The following is a 12558-nucleotide window of genomic DNA, read 5'->3' on the forward strand; positions in this document are numbered from 1 at the left end:
TCTTACTACACAAAACAACGTGATTAACTTCATAAGACAACTTGATTATCCTCACAAAGTAAGTTTTAGTTAGTTTATATAGCATATAGATCATGATTTGCTAAGAATTGAGTAACTCAGTACACAAACATAATTTAAATTCAGAAAAATTACTTCAAATAGGAAGTACAGAGAGCAATCTATCCTGTAAATTTCATACCATTTCATGTAGCCAATTAATCAGAGTAAAACATTTACTCAGACAGCACCTAGAACAAGATTAACTTCTACAGAACAAACCACAAAACTTATGAAGCTCAAAATTTCTCATAACATGCTTCATATAATTATGTACATCCTATAAATTTTTCAGAATTTATCTAGGCATAAAGCAGAAGTAATAATTTTGAAAAAACTAAACCACATATGATAAAACTAATTTGTACAGGAAGTTTTGTAATATTTATGGTTCTCAAATTTTACAAATATGGATATATGACCAAAATAGAGTTCCATAAATTTTTTCATATTTTTCTAAGTAAGGAAACTATTTACCATAATTAAATCATACTTAACAAGCATTAACTGAAATATATAGATAAATAGATCTAAAATTTCCCAAACTTGTGAAACAGCAATTTTTTAGTGACATGTAAGCAGGGAAAAAGTTTCAAACTCGGAACTTTAATATTTCTACCAGAATAAATACATTAGCTAAACTAGTAGTTCTAAGAATCTTACAACTTTATCCTAGTTAATGATGTCAAAAAGCTTTCAAAATTTTACCAGACACTAGTAACACTGAAAGACACAAACTAGACAAAAACCACAAGGAGTTACTGAGTACAACTCCTAGAACAAATAAAGCCTATTTATTCTATTCTTTTTATTGGATTAATTTGCAGACCAAAACTAAAGATGTGCATGTAACAAAACTTGTAGGAATTTTAACAAGGATTCCAAAACATTTGAATTTGTATTTTTATGAATTTTCTACGAATTTCTAGGTATTTTCAAAGTTCAGCCTAGAAACAAAAGGAAAAGGTTTGAAATCTTGCAGACAGGCCCCTAGAAGTTTTTAAATCCTAACAAATAGGCCCTTGGCCTGAGTCAGAGCGGGGAGGGGTGTTGACCGGCCGAATCCCGGCGAGACTCGTCACTGGTAGCGAGGGGAAAGAGACTGGGGAGCAAGAGGAAGTCAAGGCGGTGCTAATGGTGTGCTTGGACGGGTCTGGGACGGTCGGAGCGAGGTGGTCCGCTGCGAGCAGGGCGGCGGCGGCGGAGAAGAATGGCGGAGCTCGACGGCGACCGTGCTGCGACGATGGATTGGGGGTGCGGAGGAGTCTGGGAGCTGCGCGAGACTCAGACGGTCCAAAAGGCGGGGTCAGCGCGGGCGAAGCGGTTGCGGAAGTGCGGGGCGACGGTGAGCTTCGAGCTCGCCGGCGTTCATTCAGGCGGCGGTGGTGTCCTGGGGTTTCTGGGCAGGGAACTGGCGAGAGAGTGAAGGGATTGGGTTGCAGGGCTTCCAGTGATACTGAGGCACGCGAGAGATGAGGAGCTGAGGCTCTGCCTCGAGCTTGCCACGGCGGCGGCGAGGTGGCGGCCGCGGAGCTCGGCCAGGACGGCGTGGCGAGGAGAAGGGGCTCCAGCGCGAGGGGGAGAGGGTCCAGGAGTTCGCGGGGGTGCCGCAGGAGGTGGCCTGCGGCCCTCCTCGGCGGCGGGCGGTGCCGCTCTGCGTCGGCGGCAGAGAAGCAGAGAGGGAGAGAGGAGGGAGATGAAGGGTGGACTGTTTTGCAATTTCTAAAAATTCCAGGGATCCTACTGTAAAACAAAAATAACTTCTAAACTAGGGCTCAAATGAAAAAGTGCCCAACATGAAAGTTGTTCAACTTTTCAAGATCTATAACTTTGGTGTTGTGCAAAAATTGATTTGACCAAAGTTTAATGAGTTATTTTGAAAACATAGGAAGGATTTTGAATTTAATGGACTTTTGTCTTTTCCAAAGCAAATTCATCTTAAATTTAGACTGAAATGTAAAATTTTCTGCCATGTAATGATTACACTGAATTTTGAAAATAAACCCTCCACAAAAGCAACATTTGCACTTCCTGTTCAAATTAAATTATAGAAAGGACCTCGCATCTATTCATATTTACGCAATTAACCTTATATTTTTAAAATAAGACCTTTGCTCACACAAATTAAGCACAAGATGCATAAAATAAATACATTTCTACTGTGCAGACACCTAGGATGTCACACGTATCCACTAGGGAACGTGAGTACACTATCTACGGGTTCAGGCTGTCCAAGGACACACACACTGGTGCAGGAGGATAGGAAAGAGAGGACTTTCTAAGATCTAGAATCTATGTTTAGAAGAAGAAATCACGTCGCCGTTATACTTCGAGCTAAAGGTATCGACCGGCTTATACAAGCCGATAGCTCCAATATGTGCTCTATCCAATATCCGAACGTGGAGGATTACTAAAAGGCTCGAACAGGGCTGTCACCACCTGCCGGCTACCTCTACAAACCGTGGGACTATCAGACAACTGAGTGGTATAGTCCAGCCTAGACACCACGTCTATGTTTGGTATTTTAACGTCACGAATAAATCCGCAAGCGCACGGATACCGTTCTAGCTTTCACCTCAGAGTATTCCAAGGGTTATCGAATCCATAGGGAACGTGTGTCCACTCTCTTCTATTCTAATCGGTCCAGGGACACACCAAGATAGGTAGAAGGGAAGAGAGGATTCCTAAGATAGCGTTACTGCTGAGTTAAAGGTCGATCTCTCGGGCACACTACTCACTTCGGGCACCGGCTTACAACTGGTCTGCTAGTCGACTCCAGCCAACAGCTCTACGCTATATCCGAACGTGGAGGAATACGGAGGACCAATAGGGCTGTCACCACCTACGGCCTACCTCTAACAAACCGTGGGATATAAAGCAAATGAAGGATAACCTCTAGCCTAGACACCACGTCTACACTATAGATTACTACTGCAGTCTAACTACGTTTGGTACCCCGTAGCAAACTACAGCACTCTGTACGAATACAGAGCGACGAACCCGCGAGTAAGAGAACTGATCTCACTCAACTACAAGCACTACTAGCATCTACTATACCAAGTAAAATACTAGAGATAGGAACCATGAATACTTACTAAAACCCGAAGAATGTAGCAGCATCTGTAGAGGTACAAGCTGGAGCAGAATGCCGACACCCCGGCACTTCTCCCGAACTACTCCCTCACTCTCGTAGAGGTACAAAAATGGAGAAGAGCGCTGAAGACCGGCGCCCCTCCTGAGTACCTCTACCCTCTCCCTAAGCTAACACAACTCTAAAGAGGCTCTACTCTTGGTGGAGAGTGTGTTCATTTGGAACCCCTCCCTTCATATATATAGGAGGGAGCCACGGGCAGCACGGCGTCCTTCAGCAGCTAATCCTCCAAGAACCGACCTAAGGGACCTATGAGGAGGTGACACGTGGCTTGGATGAGGCAGTGGGGCCCACGGGCCAGGTCGGTCGGCCTGCCCGAGGCTCCAACCGCCCCCAGCTTTGTCCAGCAGGCTGTCCTGGGCCTCCTTGTCCTAACCCCATGGGTCTTGGCCTATCCTAAGCTGGTTTGCTTGGGTGCATGGGCTTGTTTTGATCCAATTGAGCCTGACTCGTGTTCTCTGATTGGTTGCACATTTTGCCTTGATCTGTGGAGTGTGTTTCCCTGCTCATGAAGTGTGTTTTCTCCATTAATTCACCTGCATACAGATATTTACCAGCACTCGTGGAAATGGTCAGTAATAAACCACTACCACTATGTTGATGCTCATGTTTTATGTATTTATGCAGGAGTTGACGGCCTAGATTTGATACTTAAGAGCCGTCAACAGTCTACGCCTTTCACTACTAACTCTAGAGGCGATCAGGGTTATCCTTTTCTATCCGGAGCTCCAATATGTGCTCTATCCAATATCCGAACGTGGAGGATAACTAAAAGGCTCGAACAGGACTGTCACCACCTACCGGTTACCTCTACAAACCGTGGGACTATCAGACAACTGAGTGGTATAGTCCAGCCTAGACACCACGTCTACGCCTTTCCCTACTAACTCTAGAGGCGATCAGGGTTATCGTTTTCTATCCGGAGCCCACTCTAGAGTCAAATGCTACTCGCTAGCATACACATCAACTAATAGAAGGTAGAGATGATAACTTGCGATCTAAACTCTAATTCTAAATAAGCAAAGAAAGTCTCGAACACTTACAAGCCCGGCACATCCCCCGACTATCTCCCTCACACTTGTAGAGGTACAATTTGGAGAAGAGTGTCATTGCCAGCGCCCCTCCTGAGTACCTCTACTCCTAAACTCCCTAAGACTACTCTCACTCAAGTGAGAACTCAAAAGAAGAGATGGTGTGGTGTGTGTTGTGTGTTCCTATTCTCACCCCCTCCCCTTGTATTTATAGGAGGGAGCCACCAGCCTCTTGCCCGAGAAATGAGCCAAACCGCCATTGGGGACCGACCACACCTCGCCATGTGTCATCTGAGAGGCAGTGGGGCCTGTGGGCTGTCACCACTGGGCCGGCCGACCGTGGGCTGGCTCCGTTTGCCCCGGTCTTTGGTCAGAAGACTGTTAGGTGGGCCCCCATGTCATGTATATGGGTAAGGGCCTATCTTGAGTCGGTTTTTGTGCTCTGGTGGGCCCGTATATCCTCGTGAACACGTCTGATTCGTCGAGAACTTATTACTTCGGATCAACGACGTGTCACCTTGCTTTTGGGGCTGCGTTCTCCTCTCATTTCCAAGCATAAGCAACCTGCACATAAATGTACACCAACACTCTATGGAATTTGTTAGTAATAACTCCTACCACTAGTGTTGACGCTCGTCCTTTATACGCTCATGCAGGAGTTAATAGCCTGATCTAATGGTCGGGTTTGTATCTTGATGCTTGAAGCCTGTTTGACCTTCATTTCTGGCCAAATTCCAATGTAGCAATATTTCTAAGAGGAAACGTGGAATTTGCTCTTTCTGGATAACATAGGCAGGTATGAGACTTTATTCTCATGATTTCAGGCCCTAGGTGACACTTGAAATGAGTCGTTAGCGAGCATCAGCAAGATCCCCCACACTTAGTTCTTTGCTCGTCCTCGAGTAAAGGCTAGAACTAAGGTAGACCCGACTTCATATGATATGACACCTGCATACAAATTATTCTAGGCCTTACCTTTGCCTGTGAATTTTTATGTGTCTATCATGAATTGCTTGGGAAGTTGAAGAGCGAAATAGTATTGACTTCAGTCTCCTCCACTTTCCTGCCATATGTCTGGGGTTTTGAAAATATTTTTGCAAAGACCAACTATAGCTTTACTTCTCCATAGGATCTCTCATGTCACTCACTATGTATAAATCCTTACCAAGGCATTGCTTGTTTTCATCCTACTTCTAAAGATGGCTTATGTGGAGCTCATGGTAGGTGAAATGAGTGCATGCACTTGTGTCACATATATCGCAAAATCAAACAATGGATCCATGGAGATGACAAATCACACATGATGATCAAGATTGTGCACATATGTGGAAGGTGGATGGTAGATGGTGGAAATGGAATGAAATAATCCTTTTATGAATCTCTCTCCTTTATTTAGAAATCATGAGGACATGGCTATATATTTTTTTTCTCTTTTTTTCATGGACATTGATGTGTCCATTTTTATTTTTATTTTTATTTTTTTGGGTCATGCTTCATGGGCATGCCATCTTTTCTCTTTTTTTATATAGCTCGTGCCTCATTTGAAGGATACTAGAGAGAGAGATCATTAAACATGGAGTCTTATTTTGTGGATGGATGGAATGGCATAGCTGACTTCCAGTGTAGAAGTTCAGCTGGTGGAGTGCACGTGATCTTGATCAAACAAGCATGAAAGGCATCTCACTAGGGTCACAAAGTTTGATGAAGCTCAATGAAACAATAGGGCACATATGTGTAAAGTTTGTATCAAGAAGATCAACTTATGGCTTTGGTAGGACAAGTACGTGGAGTTCTAAAGCTATGGGGGTTTTCTTTTTGATAAAAATTTCCCAGACACATAAGCAGATAAAGCACGGATCCCTCCATCAAACCATATCTCACTAGTCAACAACTTAACAATTATGGGTTCCCTAAGATATGATTCACATGCTCAGTCTTAGCAAAGAATAAAAAGTATGCAAGCCAATCATAGAAAAGCACAGAACCAGAGGATACCTTTTGAGTTTAATTTTAATGATTAAGCAAGATTTCATTTAAACTCATGGGTTAGGGAGAGTATGAGGTGTAGATTGCACAAACCGTCGCAATGAAGAACGAATGGTGGTAGTACTTGCTAGCACCAGTTGTCTTTGGCCTTTTGCATTCTGGTTCGTTCGGTGTTGTGTACGTGTTGTGGGAGATCTCAAGTGTATATGTATGAAAGTTCCGAGAGATCTCCCCCACACTTGCTCTTGTACCTAGTGCTTATTCAAAAATAAAAATATGGAAATACACTAATTGCTCTACCGGTTTTAAGAACCAGGGAGCTCTTAAAATTTATTGAAACTAGAATTTAATCTCACCAAAATGCTTACTCAAGCAAGGCTGAATTATGATTGCATCAACATACATATGTTGTGCAACATTAATCCAAAACCTTGTCTTACCTTTCCATTTGATTTCAGCATCAATGACTCACCCGATTGGATTTGATTTTCCTGCAGGGGTTAGTCCACATATGCAACCAATATCTATACAAGTATTAACTCTGAGGTTCATCAATCAAACTTGACACTAGGTCAATTTGACCGAAGAAGACATTTTAACCCAAGCACCATGCTTGATTTAAAAGGCCTATGAATGCATGCTGCACCATACATTCAAACCAGAGCATACGAGGACAGATAAAGGGAGCATGAAGCATGATTGAGCTTTATCCAAAGATGGGATAAGTATGAGTCCGAACCTGGTGATCCTCGGGCGACCTCCCGGTAGGGCTTTGTTTAATGTCAAAAGCAGGACATTGAGAGTACTTACCACGGCATCTTGTTGATGGAGATAATATTGTCACCATGGCAACTCCTCCCATTTTTTTCATTTTTTTATGGAGCAAGAAGCGAGTACGTACACCAATTCCAAGACAAGATATGAATTGAGAAAAGAACTTACTTCGGGGTACTCACATACCTCCCCCACACTTGGAGTTTGCAAAACTTCAAGTGTATGGAGTTCAAGTCTCCTTCTATAGTTGTTCCTTCATCAAGGCATATCGAGGTGTTGTAGTCGGTGTAGCTCACATGTTCGCAGGTGTTGCTTGTCCGCCGTTCTCTTTGTTCTTCCCTTGGAAAGGTTAGCGACCAAAAATACCCGAAGGGAAACAATATCCTAGAACATGCTCATGGTTTTTATTGAAAGGGAAATAAATAAGTAGATAAATAAATGATAGTCCGGGCTATCTTCCGGCATTGCTTTGTTTTTGGTCATAAGCTCGACCATGATAACTCTTGCAGCCACCATTGGTGATGGGTCATTGTTTCACCACCAATTGTTGAAGCTAGCTACAAGGTTAGTGCCACGGTGCATCCACGAAATCTGCAATGTTTACAATAAACATATACATCTAAAACCAACCTTCTGAAGATTTTGCAGAAGAGGATCTTGAGTTGGTTGTAGTCCTCGTGTGTGCATGGTGCACTAAGCATGCCTGACTCTGGAGTTGCATTGAATAAGCATGGTTCACGTGGTATGTCAAAAGTAAAATTCCCATGCTCATTTGAGGAATCCTTTTCATTGGACTCCAGAGTCGGCGCCTCACAAAATTCCATGGTCCATTGATTCTCCATCTCAAGAGATTCATCGTGAAAGCTTGATGTTGATTCTTGATTAAGGTCGAGAACAACATATTCTAGGCCAGCGGGAAGAGACTCAAACTCGATCAAGGGTGATGATGAACGTTCTTCTTCACAAAAGTGAAGGCTATCTTCCGAGTCGTATTCTTCAGAGGATTCTAGAACTCCCAAGAGAATGGGCTCGGATGATATGAACGGAGATGTATGCATCATCTCCTTGAGCGGGTTTTGCTCGGGAAGAGGCTTTGCCAGAAGATTTTCTGAATGAGGAGTGGCAGTGGCAAAAGCAGTTTCCCTAAACAGTCCAGCTAGGCTCCCTTGATGAGATGTGAGTGAAATTTCAAGTGGGTAGCCTATGAGAAGATCAAAATCGAGGACATTGAAGATATGAAAGTTTAGGTGCACCTCGATTTTGTCTAAGGTTAGCAGCATAGCACTTGCGACCCCCCGACATTCAATAATGTGTCCAAAGGGACAACATTTGAGTAGCTTGTCGGATGGTTTTAGCGTGAAAGGTGAAAGCTCATATTCGATTGTTGAGTGACTCTCATGACTCGACGCAGATTCCTTCCGGCGGGGTTCTCCTCGGTCGGTGGTAAAAGAAGAGTTTTCTAAGAAATTATCTAAGATTGCTCTCCCTTCCGCTGGAGTTAGGTGTGCAAACGAACCTCCAGCGGCGAAGTCGAGTTTAAGGGCAGACCCCATGTCTAAACCCGAGCAAAAGATGTTCAATGATACATCATCGGGTATAGATAAGTCTGGGCTAGATGCCAAAAGGCGTAAAAATCTAGCCCAAGCTGCACCTATAGACTCCTTCTCTAATTGCTCGAAGTCGAGGATGTCAATCGGTAGGGAGTTTATGCATTTAATGAGAGAGAACGAGTGACAAAAGTCAGCTCGAAACTCTTCCCAATCACCGTTCATACTTCCTATCGTGAGGGTGTACCATTGTTCCGCGCTCCTAATGAGAGAGAAAGGAAACAATTTCCACCGCAATATTTCCTGTGTCATGTCTGGGATTACCATGCTCGAACACAATTTCTCAAATTCTCGCAAATGGTCAAGGGGATCATCATTGATCCCTCCAGAGAAGGGTCGCTTCCGAACCATGGCTATAAAGCCTGGGTCAAGTTCATAGCTAGATGAGGAAGATGGTGATGGCTCAAAGAACTCGCCCATTGGGGTAGAGAGCTAGGGAAAGGATAGCTGCTCCAAGGGTAGAGGGGGTAAAGGTAGAAGGAAAGAAAAGGAAAAAGATACGAGGACAACTGAGTCTGAAGATAATGTAGCTGCTGTTCCCCGGCAACGGCGCCAGAAAGCTTATTGGTATTTTGTAATGTCACGAATAAATCCACAAGCGCACGGATACCACTGTAGCTTTCACCCAAGAGTATTCCAGGGTATCGTATCCACTAGGGAACGTGAGTACACTATCTACGGGTTCAGGCTGTCCAAGGACACACACACTGGTGTAGGAGGATATGAAAGAGAGGACTATCTAAGATCTAGAATCTATGTTTAGAAGAAGAAATCACGTCGCCGTTATACTTCGAGCTAAAGGTATCGACCGGCTTATACAAGCCGATAGCTCCAATATGTGCTCTATCCAATATCCGAATGTGGAGGATAACAAAAGGGCTCGAACAGGGCTGTCACCACCTGCCGGCTACCTCTACAAACCGTGGGACTATCAGACAACTGAGTGGTATAGTCCAGCCTAGACACCACGTCTACACCTTTCCCTACTAACTCTAGAGGCGATCAGGGTTATCCTTTTCTATCTGGAGCCCACTCTAGAGTCAAATGCTACTCGCTAGCATACACATCAAATAATATAAGGTAGAGATGATAACTTGCGATCTAAACTCTAATTCTAAATAAGCAAAGAAAGTCTCGAACACTTACAAGCCCGGTACATCCCCCGACTATCTCCCTCACTCTCATAGAGGTACAATTTGGAGAAGAGTGCCGTTGCCGGTGCCCCTCCTGAGTACCTCTACTCCTAAACTCCCTAAGACTACTCTCACTCAAGTGAGAACTCAAGAGAAGAGATGGTGTGGTGTGTGTTGTGTGTTCCTATTCTCACCCCTCCCCTTGTATTTATAGGAGGGAGCCACCAGCCTCTTGCCCGAGAAATGAGCCAAACTACCATTGGGGACTGACCACACCTCGCCTCGTGTCATCTGAGAGGCGGTGGGGCCTGTGGGCTGCCACCACTGGGCCGGCCGATCGTGGGCTGGCTCCGTTTGCCCCGGTCTTTGGTCAGAAGACTGTTAGGTGGGCCCCCATGTCATGTATATGGGTAAGGGCCTGTCTTGAGTCGGTTTTTGTGCTCTGGTGGGCCCGTAGATCCTCGTGAACGCGTCTGATTCGTCGAGAACTTATTACTTCGGATCAACGATGTGTCACCTTGCTTTTGGGGGTGCGTTCTCCTCTCATTTCCAAGCATAAGCAACCTGCACATAAATGTACACCAACACTTTGTGGAATTTGTTAGTAATAACTCCTACCACTAGTGTTGACGCTCGTCCTTTATACGCTCATACAGGAGTTAATAGCCTGCTCTGATGTTCGGGTTTGAATCTTGACGCTTGAAGCCTGTTTTACCTGCATTTCTGGCCAAATTCCAATGTAGCAATATTTCTAAGAGGAAACGTGGAATTTGCTCTTTCTGGATAACATAGGCAGGTATGAGACTTTATTCTCATGATTTCAGGCCCTAGGTGACACGTGAAATGAGTCGTTAGCGAGCGTCAACACTTTCTCTCACGGAGTTCTGCTGTAACACTAGCACACATTCTGCTTTGGGATGTTCTCTGTTTGAGGACCCTGCTTTGGCTTGCTCTGGGGTTTACCTCTCGGTTTGGCTCAGGGAACGTGAAGTTATGCAGAACCTGGTTCATCAACATCTCCTTCGTGCTCAAGACAGGATGAAGCGGCAGGCTGACAAGGGCCATTTAGAGCGCAACTTTCAGGTTGGCGACATTGTGTACTTGAAGCTACAGCCGTATGTGCAGTCGTCCTTGGCTCCCCGGGCTAACTAGAAGCTGGCGTTCAAGTACTTCGGACCCTACCGCATTCTAGAGCGTGTCGGCGAAGTCGCCTATAGACTGGAGCTTCCGCCGCCGTCGCTTGTGCATCTGTTGGTATTTCTTAATGTTCACAGAATAATCCGCAAGCGTACGTAGATACCGTTGTAGCACTTCACCCGTGAGTATTCAAGGGTATCGTATTTCCACAGGGAACGGAGGTACTAGCCTTCTAACTGGTTCGTCCAAGGACAAACAAGAGGTAGGTAGGCGAGGATAGAGAGGATTCCTATGGCTTAGAGTTCTAGCAAAGATAGGTTCTACCTCCACTTGCTTACTTCGGGCACCGTCTTACTCCTGGTCTTCCAAGAGTATCCGGCTATTAGCTCTACACCCAACCCTCACGTGGGGGACTACAAACGACGGATAGGGCTATCACCACCTATCACCTACCACGATATACCATGGAGAAGGTATGCAAACAACGGTAACCTCCAGCCTAGACACCATGTCTATGCTAGCGATTACTACTCTAGCCCCGACTCCGTCCAAGACTCGAGCCATTAGACTAGAGCACCCGTCACGAGGACGGACGATGATCCCATAAGCAAATAAAGAATAAACCTTACTTTAATAAAAGACTAACTACCATAAAGGATCACGAATACTTATTTAAGAAAGGACGCATCCGTCGAGGTACAAGTTGGAGAAGAGCGCCGACAGGCCGGCGCCCCTCCTAACTACCCCTCACTCTCTCTCCCCATTTCTAAGCACTACTGAGGTAGGGCTTCACCTTGGAGTGGAGCTTTGCTCTTCTTGTTGTGTGTTGAATGGGGGGCTCTCCTCCTCCTTATATAGCCCTCCAAGGGTGGATCCTTGAGTCAACTTCCGAGGTGGAATCATCTGGGGCTAGTATAAGCAGTGCGGTGGGAGTGTGCAGGCCAAAGATGGGCCTGTTTGGGCCCAGTAGGGGGTCGGGCGACCCAGTGGGTCGGCCGGCCCCAAATGGCGCCCCCTCAGGCCCTCCTTCCTCTGGACAACTGGTATGTGGGCCTTGGTGTTGCTCCTTTGTGTTCCCCTGAAGTTTTGTTTGGTTTGGTATGTCATTTGGCCCTTGGATCCTTGTGTCTGCCTCTGATTTGTCAGAAGTGTCTTTTTACTTGGACTTGGGGGTTGAATTGATTTGTGGTGTGGCCCTCCAATTCTTGTGCTCTCATACAATGCTTTGAAGTGTACATTTATTTTTGTTTGAGCACGGTTTTCCTCTGTATGCAGGCATGGTCTCCTGAAAATAGTGATTCACCAAAACTTGTGGAAATGATTAGTATTAAACTCCTATCTCTAGTTTGGTGTTTGTTTTGTCACTGTTATTTGCAAGAGTTGACGGTCAGATTTGGCACTTAAGGACCGTCAACAACACCCCCACACTTAGCCCTTTGCTCATCCTCGAGTAAAGTTTGAAGGGCTAAGGTGGATGCAACTCCTTTGATGTAATCTGCATACAAGTTATTCCAAGCTTCTTCCAAATTCTGTGAACTTTTGTGTGGCTACCATGCTTTCTTGGATAATTGAAGAATGGAACAATGCAGACTTCAGGTTCCTAGCTCTTCCTGCTTAGACACTTGGGTTTTATATTTTGAAACAAAATAATAGTCTTGCTCCTCAAATTATTCTCTCAAATC

Source organism: Panicum virgatum, chromosome 9N, assembly GCF_016808335.1.
Source record: "Panicum virgatum strain AP13 chromosome 9N, P.virgatum_v5, whole genome shotgun sequence".
Taxonomy (NCBI): Eukaryota; Viridiplantae; Streptophyta; class Magnoliopsida; order Poales; family Poaceae; genus Panicum; species Panicum virgatum.